Below are 27,792 nucleotides of genomic sequence, written 5' to 3'. Positions count from 1 at the left end.
CTAGCACAATCTTCATCACTAGCACAATCTTCATCACTAGCACAATCTTCATCACTAGCACAATCTTCATCACTAGCACAATCTTCATCACTAGCACAATCTTCATCACTAGCACAATCATCATCACTAGCACAATCTTCATCACTAGCACAATCATCATCACTAACACAATCTTCATCACTAGCACAATCTTCATCACTAGCACAATCTTCATCACTACCACAATCTTCATCACTAGCACAATCTTCATTACTAGCACAATCTTCATTACTAGCACAATCTTCATTACTAGCACAATCTTCATCACTAGCACAATCTTCATCACTAGCACAATATTCATTACTAGCACAATCTTCATTACTAGCACAATCTTCATTACTAGCACAATCTTCATCACTAGCACAATCTTCATTACTAGCACAATCTTCATCACTAGCACAATCATTATCACTAGCACAATCTTCATTACTACCACAATCATCAACACTAGCACAATCATCAACACTAGCACAATCATCAACACTAGCACAATCTTCATCACTAGCACAATCTTCATCACTACCACAATCTTCATCACTACCACAATCTTCATCACTACCACAATCATCAATACTAGCACAATCATCAACACTAGCACAATCTTCATCACTAGCACAATCTTCATCACTAGCACAATCTTCATCACTAGCACAATCATCAACACTAGCACAATCATCAACACTAGCACAATCATCAACGCTAGCACAATCATCAACACTATCACAATCTTCATCACTACCACAATCATCAATACTAGCACAATCATCAACACTAGCACAATCTTCATCACTAGCACAATCTTCATCACTAGCACAATCTTCATCACTAGCACAATCATCAACACTAGCACAATCATCAACACTAGCACAATCATCAACACTAGCACAATCTTCATAACTACCACAATCATCATCACTACCACAATCTTCATCACTAGCACAATCATCATCACTAGCACAATCATCAACACTAGCACAATCATCAATACTAGCACAATCATCAACACTAGCACAATCTTCATCACTAGCACAATCTTCATCACTAGCACAATCTTCATCACTAGCACAATCATCAACACTAGCACAATCATCAACACTAGCACAATCATCAACACTAGCACAATCATCAACACTAGCACAATCTTCATAACTACCACAATCATCATCACTACCACAATCTTCATCACTAGCACAATCATCATCACTAGCACAATCATCAACACTAGCACAATCATCAACACTAGCACAATCATCAACACTAGCACAATCTTCATAACTACCACAATCATCATCACTACCACAATCTTCATCACTAGCACAATCTTCATCACTAGCACAATCATCATCACTAGCACAATCTTCATTACTAGCACAATCTTCATTACTAGCACAATCTTCATCACTAGCACAATCATCATCACTAGCACAATCTTCACCACTACCACAATCATCATCACTAGCACAATCTTTATCACTAGCACAATCTTCATTACTACCACAATCTTCATTACTAGCACAATCTTCATCACTAGCACAATCTTCATTACTACCACAATCTTCATTACTACCACAATCATGATCACTAGCACAATCTTCATCACTAGCACAATCATGATCACTAGCACAATCTTCATCACTAGCACAATCTTCATCACTAGCACAATCTTCATCACTAGCACAATCTTCATCACTAGCACAATCTTCATCACTAGCACAATCTTCATCACTAGCACAATCTTCATCACTAGCACAATCATCATCACTAGCACAATCTTCATCACTAGCACAATCTTCATCACTAGCACAATCTTCATCACTACCACAATCTTCATCACTAGCACAATCTTCATTACTAGCACAATCTTCATTACTAGCACAATCTTCATCACTAGCACAATCTTCATCACTAGCACAATATTCATTACTAGCACAATCTTCATTACTAGCACAATCTTCATTACTAGCACAATCTTCATCACTAGCACAATCTTCATTACTAGCACAATCTTCATCACTAGCACAATCTTTATCACTAGCACAATCTTCATTACTACCACAATCATCAACACTAGCACAATCATCAACACTAGCACAATCATCAACACTATCACAATCTTCATCACTACCACAATCTTCATTACTACCACAATCATGATCACTAGCACAATCTTCATCACTAGCACAATCATGATCACTAGCACAATCTTCATCACTAGCACAATCTTCATCACTAGCACAATCTTCATCACTAGCACAATCTTCATCACTAGCACAATCTTCATCACTAGCACAATCTTCATCACTAGCACAATCATCATCACTAGCACAATCTTCATCACTAGCACAATCATCATCACTAGCACAATCATCATCACTAGCACAATCTTCATCACTAGCACAATCTTCATCACTACCACAATCTTCATCACTAGCACAATCTTCATTACTAGCACAATCTTCATTACTAGCACAATCTTCATCACTAGCACAATCTTCATCACTAGCACAATATTCATTACTAGCACAATCTTCATTACTAGCACAATCTTCATTACTAGCACAATCTTCATCACTAGCACAATCTTCATTACTAGCACAATCTTCATCACTAGCACAATCATTATCACTAGCACAATCTTCATTACTACCACAATCATCAACACTAGCACAATCATCAACACTAGCACAATCATCAACACTATCACAATCTTCATCACTACCACAATCATCAATACTAGCACAATCATCAACACTAGCACAATCTTCATCACTAGCACAATCTTCATCACTAGCACAATCTTCATCACTAGCACAATCATCAACACTAGCACAATCATCAACACTAGCACAATCATCAACACTAGCACAATCTTCATAACTACCACAATCATCATCACTACCACAATCTTCATCACTAGCACAATCATCATCACTAGCACAATCATCAACACTAGCACAATCATCAACACTAGCACAATCTTCATTACTACCACAATCTTCATCACTAGCACAATCTTCATCACTAGCACAATCATCATCACTAGCACAATCTTCATCACTAGTACAATCTTCATCACTAGCACAATCTTCATCACTAACACAATCTTCATCACTAGCACAATCTTCATTACTAGCACAATCTTCATCACTAGCACAATCTTCATCACTTGCACAATCTTCATCACTAGCACAATCTTCATCACTACCACAATCATCATCACTAGCACAATCTTTATCACTAGCACAATCTTCATTACTACCACAATCTTCATTACTAGCACAATCTTCATCACTAGCACAATCTTCATTACTACCACAATCTTCATTACTACCACAATCATGATCACTAGCACAATCTTCATCACTAGCACAATCATGATCACTAGCACAATCATGATCACTACCACAATCTTCATCACTACCACAATCTTCATCACTAGCACAATCTTCATCACTAGCACAATCTTCATCACTAGCACAATCTTCATCACTAGCACAATCTTCATCACTACCACAATCTTCATCACTAGCACAATCATCAACACTAGCACAATCATCAACACTAGCACAATCTTCATAACTACCACAATCATCATCACTACCACAATCTTCATCACTAGCACAATCATCATCACTAGCACAATCATCAACACTAGCACAATCATCAACACTAGCACAATCTTCATTACTACCACAATCTTCATCACTAGCACAATCTTCATCACTAGCACAATCATCATCACTAGCACAATCTTCATCACTAGCACAATCTTCATCACTAGCACAATCTTCATCACTAACACAATCTTCATCACTAGCACAATCTTCATTACTAGCACAATCTTCATCACTAGCACAATCTTCATCACTACCACAATCATCATCACTAGCACAATCTTTATCACTAGCACAATCTTCATTACTAGCACAATCTTCATCACTAGCACAATCTTCATTACTACCACAATCTTCATCACTAGCACAATCTTCATCACTAGCACAATCTTCATCACTAGCACAATCTTCATCACTAGCACAATCTTCATCACTAGCACAATCTTCATTACTAGCACAATCTTCATCACTAGCACAATCTTCATCACTACCACAATCATCATCACTAGCACAATCTTTATCACTAGCACAATCTTCATTACTAGCACAATCTTCATCACTAGCACAATCTTCATTACTACCACAATCTTCATTACTACCACAATCATGATCACTAGCACAATCTTCATCACTAGCACAATCATGATCACTAGCACAATCATGATCACTAGCACAATCTTCATCACTACCACAATCTTCATCACTACCACAATCTTCATCACTACCAAAATCTTCATCACTAGCACAATCTTCATCACTAGCACAATCATCAACACTAGCACAATCATCAACACTAGCACAATCTTCATAACTACCACAATCATCATCACTACCACAATCTTCATCACTAGCACAATCTTCATCACTAGCACAATCATCATCACTAGCACAATCATCATCACTAGCACAATCATCATCACTAGCACAATCATCAACACTAGCACAATCATCAACACTAGCACAATCTTCATTACTAGCACAATCATGATCACTAGCACAATCATGATCACTACCCACAATCATTATCACTACCACAATCTTCATCACTACCACAATCTTCATCACTACCACAATCTTCATCACTACCACAATCTTCATCACTACCACAATCTTCATCACTAGCACAATCATGATCACTAGCACAATCTTCATCACTAGCACAATCTTCATCACTAGCACAATCTTCATCACTAGCACAATCTTCATCACTAGCACAATCTTCATCACTAGCACAATCTTCATCACTAGCACAATCTTCATCACTACCACAATCTTCATCACTAGCACAATCTTCATCACTAGCACAATCTTCATCACTAGCACAATCTTCATCACTAGCACAATCTTCATCACTAGCACAATCTTCATCACTAGCACAATCTTCATTACTAGCACAATCTTCATCACTAGCACAATCTTCATCACTAGCACAATCTTCATCACTAGCACAATCTTCATCACTAGCACAATCTTCATCACTAGCACAATCTTCATCACTAGCACAATCTTCATCACTAGCACAATCTTCATCACTAGCACAATCTTCATCACTACCACAATCTTCATTACTAGCACAATCTTCATCACTAGCACAATCTTCATCACTACCACAATCTTCATCACTACCACAATCTTCATCACTAGCACAATCTTCATCACTAGCACAATCATCATCACTAGCACAATCATCATCACTAGCACAATCTTCATCACTAGCACAATCTTCATCACTAGCACAATCTTCATCACTAGCACAATCTTCATCACTAGCACAATCTTCATCACTAGCACAATCTTCATCACTAGCACAATCTTCATCACTAGCACAATCTTCATCACTAGCACAATCTTCATCACTAGCACAATCTTCATCACTACCACAATCTTCATTACTACCACAATCTTCATCACTAGCACAATCTTCATCACTAGCACAATCTTCATCACTAGCACAATCATCATCACTAGCACAATCATCATCACTAGCACAATCTTCATCACTAGCACAATCTTCATCACTAGCACAATCTTCATCACTAGCACAATCTTCATTACTACCACAATCTTCATCACTAGCACAATCTTCATCACTAGCACAATCTTCATCACTAGCACAATCTTCATCACTAGCACAATCTTCATCACTAGCACAATCTTCATCACTAGCACAATCTTCATCACTAGCACAATCTTCATCACTAGCACAATCTTCATCACTAGCACAATCTTCATCACTAGCACAATCTTCATCACAATCTTCATCACTAGCACAATCTTCATCACTAGCACAATCTTCATCACTAGCACAATCTTCATCACTACCACAATCTTCATCACTACCACAATCTTCATCACTACCACAATCTTCATCACTACCACAATCTTCATCACTAGCACAATCATGATCACTAGCACAATCATCATCACTAGCACAATCTTCATCACTAGCACAATCTTCATCACTAGCACAATCTTCATCACTAGCACAATCTTCATCACTAGCACAATCTTCATCACTAGCACAATCTTCATCACTAGCACAATCTTCATCACTAGCACAATCTTCATCACTAGCACAATCTTCATCACTAGCACAATCTTCATCACTAGCACAATCTTCATTACTAGCACAATCTTCATTACTAGCACAATCTTCATCACTAGCACAATCTTCATCACTAGCACAATCTTCATCACTAGCACAATCTTCATCACTAGCACAATCTTCATCACTAGCACAATCTTCATCACTAGCACAATCTTCATCACTACCACAATCTTCATCACTACCACAATCTTCATTACTAGCACAATCTTCATCACTAGCACAATCTTCATTACTACCACAATCTTCATCACTACCACAATCTTCATCACTAGCACAATCTTCATCACTAGCACAATCTTCATCACTAGCACAATCATCATCACTAGCACAATCTTCATCACTAGCACAATCTTCATCACTAGCACAATCTTCATCACTAGCACAATCTTCATCACTAGCACAATCTTCATCACTAGCACAATCTTCATCACTAGCACAATCTTCATCACTAGCACAATCTTCATCACTAGCACAATCTTCATCACTAGCACAATCTTCATCACTACCACAATCTTCATTACTACCACAATCTTCATCACTAGCACCATCTTCATCACTAGCACAATCTTCATCACTAGCACAATCATCATCACTAGCACAATCATCATCACTAGCACAATCTTCATCACTAGCACAATCTTCATCACTAGCACAATCTTCATCACTAGCACAATCTTCATTACTACCACAATCTTCATCACTAGCACAATCTTCATCACTAGCACAATCTTCATCACTAGCACAATCTTCATCACTAGCACAATCTTCATCACTAGCACAATCTTCATCACTAGCACAATCTTCATCACTAGCACAATCTTCATCACTAGCACAATCTTCATCACTAGCACAATCTTCATTACTACCACAATCTTCATCACTACCACAATCTTCATCACTAGCACAATCTTCATCACTAGCACAATCATCATCACTAGCACAATCATCATCACTAGCACAATCTTCATCACTAGCACAATCTTCATCACTAGCACAATCTTCATCACTAGCACAATCTTCATCACTAGCACAATCTTCATCACTAGCACAATCTTCATCACTAGCACAATCTTCATCACTAGCACAATCTTCATCACTAGCACAATCTTCATCACTAGCACAATCTTCATTACTACCACAATCATCATCACTAGCACAATCTTCATCACTAGCACAATCATCATCACTAGCACAATCTTCATCACTACCAAAATCTTCATCACTAGCACAATCTTCATCACTAGCACAATCATCATCACTACCAAAATCTTCATCACTAGCACAATCTTCATCACTAGCACAATCATCAACACTAGCACAATCATCAACACTAGCACAATCTTCATCACTAGCACAATCATCATCACTAGCACAATCTTCATCACTACCAAAATCTTCATCACTAGCACAATCTTCATCACTAGCACAATCTTCATCACTAGCACAATCTTCATCACTAGCACAATCTTCATCACTAGCACAATCTTCATCACTAGCACAATCTTCATCACTAGCACAATCTTCATCACTAGCACAATCTTCATCACTAGCACAATCTTCATCACTAGCACAATCTTCATCACTACCACAATCTTCATTACTACCACAATCTTCATCACTAGCACAATCTTCATCACTAGCACAATCTTCATCACTAGCACAATCATCATCACTAGCACAATCATCATCACTAGCACAATCTTCATCACTAGCACAATCTTCATCACTAGCACAATCTTCATCACTAGCACAATCTTCATTACTACCACAATCTTCATTACTAGCACAATCTTCATTACTAGCACAATCTTCATAACTACCACAATCATCATCACTAGCACAATCTTCATCACTAGCACAATCTTCATCACTAGCACAATCATCATCACTAGCACAATCTTCATCACTACCAAAATCTTCATCACTAGCACAATCTTCATCACTAGCACAATCATCATCACTACCAAAATCTTCATCACTAGCACAATCTTCATCACTAGCACAATCATCATCACTAGCACAATCTTCATCACTACCAAAATCTTCATCACTAGCACAATCTTCATCACTAGCACAATCATCATCACTACCAAAATCTTCATCACTAGCACAATCTTCATCACTAGCACAATCATCAACACTAGCACAATCATCAACACTAGCACAATCTTCATCACTAGCACAATCATCATCACTAGCACAATCTTCATCACTAGCACAATCTTCATCACTAGCACAATCTTCATCACTAGCACAATCTTCATCACTAGCACAATCTTCATCACTAGCACAATCTTCATCACTAGCACAATCTTCATCACTAGCACAATCTTCATCACTAGCACAATCTTCATCACTAGCACAATCTTCATCACTAGCACAATCTTCATCACTAGCACAATCTTCATCACTAGCACAATCTTCATCACTAGCACAATCTTCATCACTAGCACAATCTTCATCACTAGCACAATCTTCATCACTACCACAATCTTCATTACTACCACAATCTTCATCACTAGCACAATCTTCATCACTAGCACAATCTTCATCACTAGCACAATCATCATCACTAGCACAATCATCATCACTAGCACAATCTTCATCACTAGCACAATCTTCATCACTAGCACAATCTTCATCACTAGCACAATCTTCATTACTACCACAATCTTCATTACTAGCACAATCTTCATTACTAGCACAATCTTCATAACTACCACAATCATCATCACTAGCACAATCTTCATCACTAGCACAATCTTCATCACTAGCACAATCTTCATCACTAGCACAATCATCATCACTAGCACAATCATCATCACTAGCACAATCTTCATCACTAGCACAATCTTCATCACTAGCACAATCTTCATCACTAGCACAATCTTCATTACTACCACAATCTTCATTACTAGCACAATCTTCATTACTAGCACAATCTTCATAACTACCACAATCATCATCACTAGCACAATCTTCATCACTAGCACAATCTTCATCACTAGCACAATCATCATCACTAGCACAATCTTCATCACTACCAAAATCTTCATCACTAGCACAATCTTCATCACTAGCACAATCATCATCACTACCAAAATCTTCATCACTAGCACAATCTTCATAACTAGCACAATCATCATCACTAGCACAATCTTCATCACTACCAAAATCTTCATCACTAGCACAATCTTCATCACTAGCACAATCATCATCACTACCAAAATCTTCATCACTAGCACAATCTTCATCACTAGCACAATCATCAACACTAGCACAATCATCAACACTAGCACAATCTTCATCACTAGCACAATCATCATCACTAGCACAATCTTCATCACTACCAAAATCTTCATCACTAGCACAATCTTCATCACTAGCACAATCTTCATCACTAGCACAATCTTCATCACTAGCACAATCTTCATCACTAGCACAATCTTCATCACTAGCACAATCTTCATCACTAGCACAATCTTCATCACTAGCACAATCTTCATCACTAGCACAATCTTCATCACTAGCACAATCTTCATCACTAGCACAATCTTCATCACTAGCACAATCTTCATCACTAGCACAATCTTCATCACTAGCACAATCTTCATCACTAGCACAATCTTCATCACTACCACAATCTTCATTACTACCACAATCTTCATCACTAGCACAATCTTCATCACTAGCACAATCTTCATCACTAGCACAATCATCATCACTAGCACAATCATCATCACTAGCACAATCTTCATCACTAGCACAATCTTCATCACTAGCACAATCTTCATCACTAGCACAATCTTCATTACTACCACAATCTTCATTACTAGCACAATCTTCATTACTAGCACAATCTTCATAACTACCACAATCATCATCACTAGCACAATCTTCATCACTAGCACAATCTTCATCACTAGCACAATCATCATCACTAGCACAATCTTCATCACTACCAAAATCTTCATCACTAGCACAATCTTCATCACTAGCACAATCATCATCACTACCAAAATCTTCATCACTAGCACAATCTTCATCACTAGCACAATCATCAACACTAGCACAATCATCAACACTAGCACAATCTTCATCACTAGCACAATCTTCATCACTAGCACAATCATCAACACTAGCACAATCATCAACACTAGCACAATCTTCATCACTAGCACAATCTTCATCACTAGCACAATCTTCATCACTACCAAAATCTTCATCACTAGCACAATCTTCATCACTAGCACAATCTTCATCACTAGCACAATCTTCATCACTAGCACAATCTTCATCACTAGCACAATCTTCATCACTAGCACAATCTTCATCACTACCACAATCTTCATCACTACCACAATCTTCATCACTAGCACAATCTTCATCACTACCACAATCTTCATCACTAGCACAATCATGATCACTAGCACAATCATCATCACTAGCACAATCATCATCACTAGCACAATCTTCATCACTAGCACAATCTTCATCACTAGCACAATCTTCATCACTAGCACAATCTTCATCACTAGCACAATCTTCATCACTAGCACAATCTTCATCACTAGCACAATCTTCATCACTAGCACAATCTTCATCACTAGCACAATTTTCATCACTAGCACAATCTTCATCACTAGCACAATCTTCATCACTAGCACAATCTTCATTACTAGCACAATCTTCATTACTAGCACAATCTTCATCACTAGCACAATCTTCATCACTAGCACAATCTTCATCACTAGCACAATCTTCATCACTAGCACAATCTTCATCACTAGCACAATCTTCATCACTAGCACAATCTTCATCACTACCACAATCTTCATCACTACCACAATCTTCATTACTAGCACAATCTTCATCACTAGCACAATCTTCATTACTACCACAATCTTCATCACTACCACAATCTTCATCACTAGCACAATCTTCATCACTAGCACAATCTTCATCACTAGCACAATCATCATCACTAGCACAATCTTCATCACTAGCACAATCTTCATCACTAGCACAATCTTCATCACTAGCACAATCTTCATCACTAGCACAATCTTCATCACTAGCACAATCTTCATCACTAGCACAATCTTCATCACTAGCACAATCTTCATCACTAGCACAATCTTCATCACTAGCACAATCTTCATCACTAGCACAATCTTCATCACTACCACAATCTTCATTACTACCACAATCTTCATCACTAGCACAATCATCATCACTAGCACAATCATCATCACTAGCACAATCTTCATCACTAGCACAATCTTCATCACTAGCACAATCTTCATCACTAGCACAATCTTCATTACTACCACAATCTTCATCACTAGCACAATCTTCATCACTAGCACAATCTTCATCACTAGCACAATCTTCATCACTAGCACAATCTTCATCACTAGCACAATCTTCATCACTAGCACAATCTTCATCACTAGCACAATCTTCATCACTAGCACAATCTTCATTACTACCACAATCTTCATCACTACCACAATCTTCATCACTAGCACAATCTTCATCACTAGCACAATCATCATCACTAGCACAATCATCATCACTAGCACAATCTTCATCACTAGCACAATCTTCATCACTAGCACAATCTTCATCACTAGCACAATCTTCATCACTAGCACAATCTTCATCACTAGCACAATCTTCATCACTAGCACAATCTTCATCACTAGCACAATCTTCATCACTAGCACAATCTTCATCACTAGCACAATCATCATCACTAGCACAATCTTCATCACTAGCACAATCATCATCACTAGCACAATCTTCATCACTACCAAAATCTTCATCACTAGCACAATCTTCATCACTAGCACAATCATCATCACTACCAAAATCTTCATCACTAGCACAATCTTCATCACTAGCACAATCTTCATCACTAGCACAATCATCAACACTAGCACAATCATCAACACTAGCACAATCTTCATCACTAGCACAATCATCATCACTAGCACAATCTTCATCACTACCAAAATCTTCATCACTAGCACAATCTTCATCACTAGCACAATCTTCATCACTAGCACAATCTTCATCACTAGCACAATCTTCATCACTAGCACAATCTTCATCACTAGCACAATCTTCATCACTAGCACAATCTTCATCACTAGCACAATCTTCATCACTAGCACAATCTTCATCACTAGCACAATCTTCATCACTACCACAATCTTCATTACTACCACAATCTTCATCACTAGCACAATCTTCATCACTAGCACAATCATCATCACTAGCACAATCATCATCACTAGCACAATCTTCATCACTAGCACAATCTTCATCACTAGCACAATCTTCATCACTAGCACAATCTTCATTACTACCACAATCTTCATTACTAGCACAATCTTCATTACTAGCACAATCTTCATAACTACCACAATCATCATCACTAGCACAATCTTCATCACTAGCACAATCTTCATCACTAGCACAATCATCATCACTAGCACAATCTTCATCACTACCAAAATCTTCATCACTAGCACAATCTTCATCACTAGCACAATCATCATCACTACCAAAATCTTCATCACTAGCACAATCTTCATCACTAGCACAATCATCAACACTAGCACAATCATCAACACTAGCACAATCTTCATCACTAGCACAATCTTCATCACTAGCACAATCTTCATCACTACCAAAATCTTCATCACTAGCACAATCTTCATCACTAGCACAATCTTCATCACTAGCACAATCTTCATCACTAGCACAATCTTCATCACTAGCACAATCTTCATCACTAGCACAATCTTCATCACTAGCACAATCTTCATCACTAGCACAATCTTCATCACTACCACAATCTTCATCACTAGCACAATCTTCATCACTAGCACAATCTTCATCACTAGCACAATCATCATCACTAGCACAATCTTCATCACTAGCACAATCTTCATCACTAGCACAATCATCATCACTAGCACAATCTTCATCACTAGCACAATCTTCATTACTAGCACAATCTTCATTACTAGCACAATCTTCATTACTACCACAATCTTCATTACTAGCACAATCTTCATCACTAGCACAATCATCAACACTAGCAGAATCTTCATCACTAGCACAATCTTCATCACTAGCACAATCTTCATCACTAGCACAATCTTCATCACTACCACAATCATCATCACTACCACAATCTTCATCACTACCAAAATCTTCATCACTAGCACAATCTTCATCACTAGCACAATCATCAACACTAGCACAATCATCAACACTAGCACAATCATCAACACTAGCACACTCATCATCACTAGCACAATCATCATCACTAGCACAATCTTCATCACTAGCACAATCTTCATCACTAGCACAATCATCAACACTAGCACAATCATCAACACTAGCACAATCATCAATACTAGCACAAACTTCATCACTACCACAATCTTCATCACTACCACAATCATCAATACTAGCACAATCATCAACACTAGCACAATCTTCATCACTAGCACAATCTTCATCACTAGCACAATCTTCATCACTAGCACAATCATCAACACTAGCACAATCATCAACACTAGCACAATCATCAACACTAGCACAATCATCAACACTAGCACAATCATCAACACTAGCACAATCATCAACACTAGCACAATCATCATCACTACCACAATCTTCATCACTAGCACAATCATCATCACTAGCACAATCATCAACACTAGCACAATCTTCATCACTAGCACAATCATCATCACTACCACAATCATCATCACTAGCACAATCTTTATCACTAGCACAATCTTCATTACTACCACAATCTTCATTACTAGCACAATCTTCATCACTAGCACAATCTTCATTACTACCACAATCTTCATTACTACCACAATCTTCATTACTACCACAATCATGATCACTAGCACAATCTTCATCACTAGCACAATCTTCATCACTAGCACAATCTTCATCACTAGCACAATCTTCATCACTAGCACAATCTTCATCACTAGCACAATCTTCATCACTAGCACAATCTTCATCACTAGCACAATCATCATCACTAGCACAATCTTCATCACTAGCACAATCATCATCACTAGCACAATCATCATCACTAGCACAATCTTCATCACTAGCACAATCTTCATCACTACCACAATCTTCATTACTAGCACAATCTTCATTACTAGCACAATCTTCATTACTAGCACAATCTTCATCACTAGCACAATCTTCATCACTAGCACAATATTCATTACTAGCACAATCTTCATTACTAGCACAATCTTCATTACTAGCACAATCTTCATCACTAGCACAATCTTCATTACTAGCACAATCTTCATCACTAGCACAATCATTATCACTAGCACAATCTTCATTACTACCACAATCATCAACACTAGCACAATCATCAACACTAGCACAATCATCAACACTAGCACAATCTTCATCACTAGCACAATCTTCATCACTACCACAATCATCAATACTAGCACAATCATCAACACTAGCACAATCTTCATCACTAGCACAATCTTCATCACTAGCACAATCTTCATCACTAGCACAATCATCAACACTAGCACAATCATCAACACTAGCACAATCATCAACACTAGCACAATCATCATAACTACCACAATCTTCATAACTACCACAATCTTCATCACTAGAACAATCATCATCACTAGCACAATCATCAACACTAGCACAATCATCAACACTAGCACAATCTTCATTACTACCACAATCTTCATCACTAGCACAATCTTCATCACTAGCACAATCATCATCACTAGCACAATCTTCATCACTAGCACAATCTTCATCACTAGCACAATCTTCATCACTAACACAATCTTCATCACTAGCACAATCTTCATTACTAGCACAATCTTCATCACTAGCACAATCTTCATCACTTGCACAATCTTCATCACTAGCACAATCTTCATCACTACCACAATCATCATCACTAGCACAATCTTTATCACTAGCACAATCTTCATTACTACCACAATCTTCATTACTAGCACAATCTTCATCACTAGCACAATCTTCATTACTACCACAATCTTCATTACTACCACAATCATGATCACTAGCACAATCTTCATCACTAGCACAATCATGATCACTACCACAATCATGATCACTACCACAATCTTCATCACTAGCACAATCTTCATCACTAGCACAATCTTCATCACTAGCACAATCTTCATCACTAGCACAATCTTCATCACTAGCACAATCTTCATCACTACCACAATCTTCATCACTAGCACAATCATCAACACTAGCACAATCATCAACACTAGCACAATCTTCATAACTACCACAATCATCATCACTACCACAATCTTCATCACTAGCACAATCATCATCACTAGCACAATCATCAACACTAGCACAATCATCAACACTAGCACAATCTTCATTACTACCACAATCTTCATCACTAGCACAATCTTCATCACTAGCACAATCATCATCACTAGCACAATCTTCATCACTAGCACAATCTTCATCACTAGCACAATCTTCATCACTAACACAATCTTCATCACTAGCACAATCTTCATTACTAGCACAATCTTCATCACTAGCACAATCTTCATCACTACCACAATCATCATCACTAGCACAATCTTTATCACTAGCACAATCTTCATTACTACCACAATCTTCATTACTAGCACAATCTTCATCACTAGCACAATCTTCATTACTACCACAATCTTCATTACTACCACAATCATGATCACTAGCACAATCTTCATCACTAGCACAATCATGATCACTAGCACAATCATGATCACTAGCACAATCTTCATCACTACCACAATCTTCATCACTACCACAATCTTCATCACTACCAAAATCTTCATCACTAGCACAATCTTCATCACTACCACAATCTTCATCACTAGCACAATCTTCATCACTAGCACAATCATCATCACTAGCACAATCATCATCACTAGCACAATCTTCATCACTAGCACAATCTTCATCACTAGCACAATCTTCATCACTAGCACAATCTTCATCACTAGCACAATCTTCATCACTAGCACAATCTTCATCACTAGCACAATCTTCATCACTAGCACAATCTTCATCACTAGCACAATCTTCATCACTAGCACAATCTTCATCACTAGCACAATCTTCATCACTAGCACAATCTTCATCACTAGCACAATCTTCATCACTAGCACAATCTTCATTACTAGCACAATCTTCATCACTAGCACAATCTTCATCACTAGCACAATCTTCATCACTAGCACAATCTTCATCACTAGCACAATCTTCATCACTAGCACAATCTTCATCACTAGCACAATCTTCATCACTAGCACAATCTTCATCACTAGCACAATCTTCATCACTAGCACAATCTTCATTACTACCACAATCTTCATCACTACCACAATCTTCATCACTAGCACAATCTTCATCACTAGCACAATCATCATCACTAGCACAATCTTCATCACTAGCACAATCATCATCACTAGCACAATCTTCATCACTACCAAAATCTTCATCACTAGCACAATCTTCATCACTAGCACAATCATCATCACTACCAAAATCTTCATCACTAGCACAATCTTCATCACTAGCACAATCTTCATCACTAGCACAATCATCAACACTAGCACAATCATCAACACTAGCACAATCTTCATCACTAGCACAATCATCATCACTAGCACAATCTTCATCACTACCAAAATCTTCATCACTAGCACAATCTTCATCACTAGCACAATCTTCATCACTAGCACAATCTTCATCACTAGCACAATCTTCATCACTAGCACAATCTTCATCACTAGCACAATCTTCATCACTAGCACAATCTTCATCACTAGCACAATCTTCATCACTAGCACAATCTTCATCACTAGCACAATCTTCATCACTACCACAATCTTCATTACTACCACAATCTTCATCACTAGCACAATCTTCATCACTAGCACAATCATCATCACTAGCACAATCATCATCACTAGCACAATCTTCATCACTAGCACAATCTTCATCACTAGCACAATCTTCATCACTAGCACAATCTTCATTACTACCACAATCTTCATTACTAGCACAATCTTCATTACTAGCACAATCTTCATAACTACCACAATCATCATCACTAGCACAATCTTCATCACTAGCACAATCTTCATCACTAGCACAATCATCATCACTAGCACAATCTTCATCACTACCAAAATCTTCATCACTAGCACAATCTTCATCACTAGCACAATCATCATCACTACCAAAATCTTCATCACTAGCACAATCTTCATCACTAGCACAATCATCAACACTAGCACAATCATCAACACTAGCACAATCTTCATCACTAGCACAATCTTCATCACTAGCACAATCTTCATCACTACCAAAATCTTCATCACTAGCACAATCTTCATCACTAGCACAATCTTCATCACTAGCACAATCTTCATCACTAGCACAATCTTCATCACTAGCACAATCTTCATCACTAGCACAATCTTCATCACTAGCACAATCTTCATCACTAGCACAATCTTCATCACTACCACAATCTTCATCACTAGCACAATCTTCATCACTAGCACAATCTTCATCACTAGCACAATCATCATCACTAGCACAATCTTCATCACTAGCACAATCTTCATCACTAGCACAATCATCATCACTAGCACAATCTTCATCACTAGCACAATCTTCATTACTAGCACAATCTTCATTACTAGCACAATCTTCATTACTACCACAATCTTCATTACTAGCACAATCTTCATCACTAGCACAATCATCAACACTAGCAGAATCTTCATCACTAGCACAATCTTCATCACTAGCACAATCTTCATCACTAGCACAATCTTCATCACTACCACAATCATCATCACTACCACAATCTTCATCACTACCAAAATCTTCATCACTAGCACAATCTTCATCACTAGCACAATCATCAACACTAGCACAATCATCAACACTAGCACAATCATCAACACTAGCACACTCATCATCACTAGCACAATCATCATCACTAGCACAATCTTCATCACTAGCACAATCTTCATCACTAGCACAATCATCAACACTAGCACAATCATCAACACTAGCACAATCATCAATACTAGCACAAACTTCATCACTACCACAATCTTCATCACTACCACAATCATCAATACTAGCACAATCATCAACACTAGCACAATCTTCATCACTAGCACAATCTTCATCACTAGCACAATCTTCATCACTAGCACAATCATCAACACTAGCACAATCATCAACACTAGCACAATCATCAACACTAGCACAATCATCAACACTAGCACAATCATCAACACTAGCACAATCATCAACACTAGCACAATCATCATCACTACCACAATCTTCATCACTAGCACAATCATCATCACTAGCACAATCATCAACACTAGCACAATCTTCATCACTAGCACAATCATCATCACTACCACAATCATCATCACTAGCACAATCTTTATCACTAGCACAATCTTCATTACTACCACAATCTTCATTACTAGCACAATCTTCATCACTAGCACAATCTTCATTACTACCACAATCTTCATTACTACCACAATCTTCATTACTACCACAATCTTCATTACTACCACAATCATGATCACTAGCACAATCTTCATCACTAGCACAATCTTCATCACTAGCACAATCTTCATCACTAGCACAATCTTCATCACTAGCACAATCTTCATCACTAGCACAATCTTCATCACTAGCACAATCTTCATCACTAGCACAATCATCATCACTAGCACAATCTTCATCACTAGCACAATCATCATCACTAGCACAATCATCATCACTAGCACAATCTTCATCACTAGCACAATCTTCATCACTACCACAATCTTCATTACTAGCACAATCTTCATTACTAGCACAATCTTCATTACTAGCACAATCTTCATCACTAGCACAATCTTCATCACTAGCACAATATTCATTACTAGCACAATCTTCATTACTAGCACAATCTTCATTACTAGCACAATCTTCATCACTAGCACAATCTTCATTACTAGCACAATCTTCATCACTAGCACAATCATTATCACTAGCACAATCTTCATTACTACCACAATCATCAACACTAGCACAATCATCAACACTAGCACAATCATCAACACTAGCACAATCTTCATCACTAGCACAATCTTCATCACTACCACAATCATCAATACTAGCACAATCATCAACACTAGCACAATCTTCATCACTAGCACAATCTTCATCACTAGCACAATCTTCATCACTAGCACAATCATCAACACTAGCACAATCATCAACACTAGCACAATCATCAACACTAGCACAATCATCATAACTACCACAATCTTCATAACTACCACAATCTTCATCACTAGCACAATCATCATCACTAGCACAATCATCAACACTAGCACAATCATCAACACTAGCACAATCTTCATTACTACCACAATCTTCATCACTAGCACAATCTTCATCACTAGCACAATCATCATCACTAGCACAATCTTCATCACTAGCACAATCTTCATCACTAGCACAATCTTCATCACTAACACAATCTTCATCACTAGCACAATCTTCATTACTAGCACAATCTTCATCACTAGCACAATCTTCATCACTTGCACAATCTTCATCACTAGCACAATCTTCATCACTACCACAATCATCATCACTAGCACAATCTTTATCACTAGCACAATCTTCATTACTACCACAATCTTCATTACTAGCACAATCTTCATCACTAGCACAATCTTCATTACTACCACAATCTTCATTACTACCACAATCATGATCACTAGCACAATCTTCATCACTAGCACAATCATGATCACTACCACAATCATGATCACTACCACAATCTTCATCACTAGCACAATCTTCATCACTAGCACAATCTTCATCACTAGCACAATCTTCATCACTAGCACAATCTTCATCACTAGCACAATCTTCATCACTACCACAATCTTCATCACTAGCACAATCATCAACACTAGCACAATCATCAACACTAGCACAATCTTCATAACTACCACAATCATCATCACTACCACAATCTTCATCACTAGCACAATCATCATCACTAGCACAATCATCAACACTAGCACAATCATCAACACTAGCACAATCTTCATTACTACCACAATCTTCATCACTAGCACAATCTTCATCACTAGCACAATCATCATCACTAGCACAATCTTCATCACTAGCACAATCTTCATCACTAGCACAATCTTCATCACTAACACAATCTTCATCACTAGCACAATCTTCATTACTAGCACAATCTTCATCACTAGCACAATCTTCATCACTACCACAATCATCATCACTAGCACAATCTTTATCACTAGCACAATCTTCATTACTACCACAATCTTCATTACTAGCACAATCTTCATCACTAGCACAATCTTCATTACTACCACAATCTTCATTACTACCACAATCATGATCACTAGCACAATCTTCATCACTAGCACAATCATGATCACTAGCACAATCATGATCACTAGCACAATCTTCATCACTACCACAATCTTCATCACTACCACAATCTTCATCACTACCAAAATCTTCATCACTAGCACAATCTTCATCACTACCACAATCTTCATCACTAGCACAATCTTCATCACTAGCACAATCATCATCACTAGCACAATCATCATCACTAGCACAATCTTCATCACTAGCACAATCTTCATCACTAGCACAATCTTCATCACTAGCACAATCTTCATCACTAGCACAATCTTCATCACTAGCACAATCTTCATCACTAGCACAATCTTCATCACTAGCACAATCTTCATCACTAGCACAATCTTCATCACTAGCACAATCTTCATCACTAGCACAATCTTCATCACTAGCACAATCTTCATCACTAGCACAATCTTCATCACTAGCACAATCTTCATCACTAGCACAATCTTCATTACTAGCACAATCTTCATCACTAGCACAATCTTCATCACTAGCACAATCTTCATCACTAGCACAATCTTCATCACTAGCACAATCTTCATCACTAGCACAATCTTCATCACTAGCACAATCTTCATCACTAGCACAATCTTCATCACTAGCACAATCTTCATCACTAGCACAATCTTCATTACTACCACAATCTTCATCACTACCACAATCTTCATCACTAGCACAATCTTCATCACTAGCACAATCATCATCACTAGCACAATCATCATCACTAGCACAATCTTCATCACTAGCACAATCTTCATCACTAGCACAATCTTCATCACTAGCACAATCTTCATCACTAGCACAATCATCAACACTAGCACAATCATCAACACTAGCACAATCTTCATTACTAGCACAAACTTCATCACTAGCACAATCTTCATCACTAGCACAATCATCATCACTAGCAGAATCTTCATCACTAGCAGAATCTTCATCACTAACACAATCATCATCACTAGCACAATCTTCCTCACTAGCACAATCTTCATCACTAGCACAATCTTCATCACTAGCACAATCATCATCACTAGCACAATCATCATCACTAGCACAATCATCATCACTAGCACAATCTTCATCACTAGCACAATCTTCATCACTAGCACAATCTTCATCACTAGCACAATCTTCATCACTAGCACAATCATCAACACTAGCACAATCATCAACACTAGCACAATCTTCATTACTAGCACAATCTTCATCACTAGCACAATCTTCATCACTAGCACAATCATCATCACTAGCAGAATCTTCATCACTAGCAGAATCTTCATCACTAACACAATCATCATCTTCATTACTACCACAATCTTCATCACTACCACAATCTTCATCACTAGCACAATCATCATCACTAGCACAATCATCATCACTAGCACAATCTTCATCACTAGCACAATCTTCATCACTAGCACAATCTTCATCACTAGCACAATCTTCATCACTAGCACAATCATCAACACTAGCACAATCATCAACACTAGCACAATCTTCATTACTTAGCACAAACTTCATCACTAGCACAATCTTCATCACTAGCACAATCATCATCACTAGCAGAATCTTCATCACTAGCAGAATCTTCATCACTAACACAATCATCATCACTAGCACAATCTTCCTCACTAGCACAATCTTCATCACTAGCACAATCTTCATTACTAGCACAATCTTCATTACTAGCACAATCTTCATCACTACCACAATCTTCATCACTAGCACAATCTTCATCACTACCACAATCTTCATCACTAGCACAATCTTCATCACTAGCACAATCTTCATCACTAGCACAATCTTCATCACTAGCACAATCTTCATCACTAGCACAATCTTCATCACTAGCACAATCTTCATCACTAGCACAATCTTCATCACTACCACAATCTTTATTACTAGCACAATCTTCATCACTAGCACAATCTTCATTACTACCACAATCTTCATCACTACCACAATCTTCATCACTACCACAATCTTCATCACTAGCACAATCTTCATCACTACCACAATCTTCATCACTAGCACAATCTTCATCACTACCACAATCTTCATCACTAGCACAATCTTCATCACTAGCACAATCTTCATCACTAGCACAATCTTCATCACTAGCACAATCTTCATCACTAGCACAATCTTCATCACTAGCACAATCTTCATCACTAGCACAATCTTCATCACTAGCACAATCTTCATCACTAGCACAATCTTCATCACTAGCACAATCTTCATTACTAGCACAATCTTCATCACTAGCACAATCTTCATCACTAGCACAATCTTCATCACTAGCACAATCTTCATCACTAGCACAATCTTCATCACTAGCACAATCTTCATCACTAGCACAATCTTCATCACTACCACAATCTTCATTACTAGCACAATCTTCATCACTAGCACAATCTTCATTACTACCACAATCTTCATCACTACCACAATCTTCATCACTAGCACAATCTTCATCACTAGCACAATCATCATCACTAGCACAATTATCATCACTAGCACAATCTTCATCACTAGCACAATCTTCATCACTAGCACAATCTTCATCACTAGCACAATCTTCATCACTAGCACAATCATCAACACTAGCACAATCATCAACACTAGCACAATCTTCATTACTAGCACAAACTTCATCACTAGCACAATCTTCATCACTAGCACAATCATCATCACTAGCAGAATCTTCATCACTAGCAGAATCTTCATCACTAACACAATCATCATCACTAGCACAATCTTCCTCACTAGCACAATCTTCATCACTAGCACAATCTTCATCACTAGCACAATCTTCATCACTAGCACAATCATCATCACTAGCACAATCATCATCACTAGCACAATCATCATCACTAGCACAATCTTCATCACTAGCACAATCTTCATCACTAGCACAATCTTCATCACTAGCACAATCTTCATCACTAGCACAATCATCAACACTAGCACAATCATCAACACTAGCACAATCTTCATTACTAGCACAAACTTCATCACTAGCACAATCTTCATCACTAGCACAATCATCATCACTAGCACAATCATCATCACTAGCAGAATCTTCATCACTAGCAGAATCTTCATCACTAGCACAATCTTCCTCACTAGCACAATCTTCCTCACTAGCACAATCTTCATTACTAGCACAATCTTCATCACTACCACAATCTTCATCACTACCACAATCTTCATCACTACCACAATCTTCATCACTAGCACAATCTTCATCACTAGCACAATCTTCAACACTAGCACAATCTTCATTACTAGCACAAACTTTATCACTAGCACAATCTTCATCACTAGCACAATCATCATCACTAGCAGAATCTTCATCACTAGCAGAATCTTCATCACTAACACAATCATCATCACTGGCACAATCTTCATTACTACCACAATCTTCATCACTACCACAATCTTCATCACTAGCACAATCATCATCACTAGCACAATCATCATCACTAGCACAATCATCATCACTAGCACAATCTTCATCACTAGCACAATCTTCATCACTAGCACAATCTTCATCACTAGCACAATCTTCATCACTAGCACAATCATCAACACTAGCACAATCATCAACACTAGCACAATCTTCATTACTAGCACAAACTTCATCACTAGCACAATCTTCATCACTAGCACAATCATCATCACTAGCAGAATCTTCATCACTAGCAGAATCTTCATCACTAACACAATCATCATCACTAGCACAATCTTCCTCACTAGCACAATCTTCATCACTAGCACAATCTTCATTACTAGCACAATCTTCATTACTAGCACAATCTTCATCACTACCACAATCTTCATCACTAGCACAATCTTCATCACTACCACAATCTTCATCACTAGCACAATCTTCATCACTAGCACAATCTTCATCACTAGCACAATCTTCATCACTAGCACAATCATCATCACTAGCACAATCTTCATCACTAGCACAATCTTCATCACTAGCACAATCTTCATCACTAGCACAATCTTCATCACTACCACAATCTTTATTACTAGCACAATCTTCATCACTAGCACAATCTTCATTACTACCACAATCTTCATCACTAGCACAATCTTCATCACTACCACAATCTTCATCACTAGCACAATCTTCATCACTACCACAATCTTCATCACTAGCACAATCTTCATCACTACCACAATCTTCATCACTAGCACAATCTTCATCACTAGCACAATCTTCATCACTAGCACAATCTTCATCACGAGCACAATCATCATCACGAGCACAATCATCATCACGAGCACAATCTTCATCACTAGCACAATCTTCATCACTAGCACAATCTTCATCACTAGCACAATCTTCATCACAAGCACAATCTTCATCACTACCACAATCTTCATCACTAGCACAATCTTCATCACTAGCACAATCTTCATCACTAGCACAATCTTCATCACTACCACAATCTTCATCACTAGCACAATCTTCATCACTAGCACAATCTTCATCACTAGCACAATCTTCATCACTACCACAATCATTATCACTAGCACAATCTTAATCACTAGCACAATCTTCATCACTAGCACAATCTTCATCACTAGCACAATCTTCATCACTAGCACAATCTTCATCACTAGCACAATCTTCATCACTAGCACAATCTTCATCACTAGCACAATCTTCATCACTACCACAATCATTATCACTACCACAATCTTCATCACTAGCACAATCTTCATCACTAGCACAATCTTCATCACTAGCACAATCTTCATCACTAGCACAATCTTCATCACTAGCACAATCTTCATTACTAGCACAATCTTCATTACTAGCACAATCATCAACACTACCACAATCTTCAACACTACCACAATCTTCAACACTACCACAATCTTCATTACTAACACAATCATCAACACTACCACAATCATCAACACTACCACAATCTTCATTACTAGCACAATCATCAACACTAGCACAATCTTCATTACTAGCACAATATTTATCACTAGCACAATCATCATCACTACCACAATCATCAACACTACCACAATCACCAACACTACCACAATCATCATCACTACCACAATCATCATCACTACCACAATCATCATCACTACCACAATCATCATCACAAGCACAATCATCATCACAAGCACAATCATCATCACAAGCACAATCTTCATCACTAGCACAATCTTCATCACTACCACAATCTTCAACACTAGCACAATCTTCATCACTACCACAATCTTCATCACTAGCACAATCATCATCACTACCACAATCTTCATCACTAGCACAATCTTCATCACTAGCACAATCTTCATCACTAGCTCAATCATCATCACTAGCACAATCTTCATCACTACCACAATCTTCATCACTACCACAATCTTCATCACTAGCACAATCTTCATCACTAGCACAATCTTCATCACTAGCAAAATCTTCATCACTAGCACAATCTTCATCACTACCACAATATACATTACTAGCACAATCTTCATCACTACCACAATCTTCATCACTACCACAATCTTCATCACTACCACAATCTTCATCACTAGCACAATCTTCATCACTAGCACAATCTTCATCACTAGCACAATCTTCATCACTAGCACAATCTTCATCACTAGCACAATCTTCATCACTAGCACAATCTTCATCACTAGCAGAATCTTCATCACTAGCACAATCTTCATCACTAGCACAATCTTCATCACTAGCAAAATTTTAATCACTAGCACAATCATCATCACTGGCACAATCATCAACACTAGCACAATCATCATCACTACCACAATCATCATCACTAGCACAATCTTCATCACTGGCACAATCATCAACACTAGCACAATCATCATCACTACCACAATCATCATCACTAGCACAATCTTCATCACTACCACAATATACATTACTAGCACAATCTTCATCACTACCACAATCTTCATCACTACCACAATCTTCATCACTACCACAATCTTCATCACTAGCACAATCTTCATCACTAGCACAATCTTCATCACTAGCACAATCTTCATCACTAGCACAATCTTCATCACTAGCACAATCTTCATCACTAGCACAATCTTCATCACTAGCACAATCTTCATCACTAGCACAATCTTCATCACTAGCAAAATTTTAATCACTAGCACAATCATCATCACTGGCACAATCATCAACACTAGCACAATCATCATCACTACCACAATCATCATCACTAGCACAATCTTCATCACTGGCACAATCATCAACACTAGCACAATCATCATCACTACCACAATCATCATCACTAGCACAATCTTCATCACTACCACAATCATCATTACTAGCACAATCTTCATCACTAGCACAATCATCAACACTACCACAATCTTCAACACTACCACAATCTTCATCACTAGCACAATCTTCATTACTAACACAATCATCAACACTACCACAATCTTCATTACTAGCGCAATCATCAACACTAGCACAATCTTCATTACTAGCACAATATTTATCACTAGCACAATCTTCATCACTAGCACAATCTTCATCACTAGCACAATCTTCATCACTAGCACAATCATCATCACTAGCAAAATCATCATCACTAGCACAATCATCAACACTAGCACAATCATCAACACTAGCACAATCTTCATCACTACCACAATCTTCATCACTAGCACAATCTTCATCACTAGCACAATCTTCATCACTAGCACAATCTTTATTACTAGCACAATCTTCATCACTAGCACAATCTTCATCACTAGCACAATCTTCATTACTAGCACAATCTTCATCACTACCACAATCTTCATCACTACCACAATCTTCATTACTAGCACAATCTTCATCACTAGCACAATCATCAACACTACCACAATCATCAGTTTCTTCATGATTACCACCATTATAATCACCATCAG

At 37.8% G+C, this 27,792-nt stretch overlaps 1 protein-coding gene across 2 annotated transcripts in view; it reads right to left on the bottom strand.

Moving 5' to 3' along the window:
* LOC5502056 (RNA polymerase II elongation factor ELL2) overlaps window positions 1–27,792 on the bottom strand; it is a 36,400-nt gene that overhangs the window by 1,932 nt on the left and 6,676 nt on the right. The gene's annotated exons all lie outside the window — the stretch shown is intronic.

This window comes from Nematostella vectensis, chromosome 5 (assembly GCF_932526225.1).
Source record: "Nematostella vectensis chromosome 5, jaNemVect1.1, whole genome shotgun sequence".
Lineage (NCBI taxonomy): Eukaryota > Metazoa > Cnidaria > Anthozoa > Actiniaria > Edwardsiidae > Nematostella > Nematostella vectensis.
This window is presented reverse-complemented; position numbering and strand designations above follow the sequence as displayed.